This window comes from Gossypium raimondii, chromosome 13, assembly GCF_025698545.1.
Source record: "Gossypium raimondii isolate GPD5lz chromosome 13, ASM2569854v1, whole genome shotgun sequence".
Classification (NCBI taxonomy): Eukaryota; Viridiplantae; Streptophyta; class Magnoliopsida; order Malvales; family Malvaceae; genus Gossypium; species Gossypium raimondii.
Genome location: NC_068577.1, coordinates 15,865,412 through 15,867,626, shown reverse-complemented (window position 1 = coordinate 15,867,626; position 2,215 = coordinate 15,865,412). Strand labels below are relative to the sequence as shown.

Sequence of the window (2,215 nt, the reverse complement as noted above, 5' to 3'; positions counted from 1 at the left end):
ATCTCTCCACATGTCCCAAGGCCTATATACCCAAAATCATAGAAATAGAAAAGTGAGAACTCATAATCCTTTGGTATACCAATATATCCAACATGGCTTGCAAAGGAGCACACACAGAGACTTAGCATAGAGAGCTCGCATAGAGAGCTTACTTATCACAGAGAACTAGCATAGGGAGCTATGCTCGCAAGGGAGCTTGCTGGAAAACAGTTGTAAAGAGCCGGCACAAAAGCTCATGAAAACACAGTTTATAAAATAGTACGTTAAAAACGTTTCTTAAAAACGCAAGTTCACTTAGGAGTTCGTACAAAACATATCTTTAAACATAGCTTGAAAACTTAACCTTGGAAACAAAGTATATGAGTTAAAAATAGGGTTTTGTAGAAAACTTATAAGAGTTAAAAATAGGGTTTTGTAGAAAACTTACTGTTGAAAACAAATTCTTGAAAATCATAACAGATAGCATACTTAAAGCAATTTCTTAGTCACTCACACTTTGAAAACGTAATACCTATGACGAATCCCATATCACTCACCGAAAAACTGTGAAACTAAATCCTTGCTGGTGGATGGTCTGGTTGGTTTAGAATATAAACAAACACACAGATTACTTAAACAGACCATACTTATAGAATTCACACATGCTAGCGAACCTAGCTTTCTGGACAACCCCCTAACAAGACAGAGACTTACCTTAAGTGCTATGAACTTGACTCAGAATAGAGACTTCACAACAGAATGTTCAATGAGGGAATTCTAATGAATTAAGGGTCGTATATATAGACCTAAGTGTCCTGGAAATCTTAGGATACCCTACTTGACTTAGGAAAGGTGTTAATTCCCCTTAAAGTATCCCTAAATACACATATATTTATTTCTTAATTAGATTCTAACTCAATATTTGACTGGCAAACCCCAGTTCTCCAAACAGACTACAACTTAACCGGTGAACCCTAGTTCGCTACTTACTTAGTGAACTCTAGATCACCAAACATACCGACAAACACACTTGCAATAATTTTGGCGATCCCCTTACCATGTCCTTTAGTGAATACTATTATGTTTAAACATTGGTGAACTCCTTGCTATTACCTTTTTGGCGAACTCCCATTTTTTTTCAAAACATTAACGAACACTTCCTTGCAAAGTCGAAACTTGTAGGCTCGATTTTGTGATGTTACAATTCTTTTGTTAGCCTATCTTGTGAAGAACTACTTTGGTTATTTCCCTAAGCAAATTTGGGATGAGTTCTCCATCCTAGATTATACGTGTTAGGAAAAAGGTTATTCTACTGTCTCTTAGGATTTCCAACATATCCAACCATTTCTGAATCAGCTGTGCATTGCCAAGAATGATGATTATCCCCGCACGGATGAAAAATGACATAAATTGTTTGATTCCTACTAACCCTAAGTTTCTCATTCATGCCTCCTCTCTAATCAACCATTTTAGTGATAAGGACAATCATCGTATTAACCTCTATTGCTTCAATTGACTTTTTTTTTGACTTGCCCTAATTTTGCTCGAAATCCGTTGCAAATTGTTTTCTACAATGTCTTCAATTATCTTGGAAGTTTCTTTGGGTGACTTACTCAATAATGCCCCATTACCTGCTACATCCAAATTACCTCTAATGGACTCTCTCAAACTAGTGTAGAAAAGTATGAATCAACAACCAATCTGACACTTGGTGGTGAGGACATTTCTTTTGTGTATCCTTAAACTGTTCTCATGCCTCATGTAAAGTTTTCTTTTCATATTGTTGGAAACTAGTAATTTCATTTTGCAATTTTGCTATCATTTTGGAGGGAATAACTTGGCCAGAAAGTTCTCCACAACTTGATCTCAAGTTGTAATCGACTCATTCAACAAACTATCTAACCAGTCTGTAGCTCATCCAGTTTGATGAACTTCCATAGATGTTGGTTGGGATCTTTATGAGAGAAACCATAGAACTTATTAGCTTTAACTATATGAATGACTGTAGATTTGATCTCAATATTGTTCGCTTCCACTATTGGTATGAAAGTCTCTGATAGAAGTAGGTGCAACAGGGACCTTAGGAGGAATTTGTGCATTATTATGCTCATTAACATTATTATTCTCATTAGAACCAACCATTATTGACCCTTCATTTTCAACCTCAAAATTGATGCTTATACATCTGAGTCTTCATTGAGTTCTTTCACTTTCCAAATCAAGTGGTAAAAAATTT

At 35.8% G+C, this 2,215-nt stretch overlaps 1 non-coding gene across 1 annotated transcript; it reads left to right on the top strand.

Annotated features, from left to right (window-relative positions):
• Positions 1–1,685: 1,685 nt before the first annotated feature.
• Positions 1,686–1,792, top strand: LOC128036485 (small nucleolar RNA R71). The gene has a single exon (XR_008193280.1). It is a non-coding gene; the product is annotated as a small nucleolar RNA R71 (small nucleolar RNA).
• The last annotated feature ends 423 nt before the right edge of the window (positions 1,793–2,215 follow it).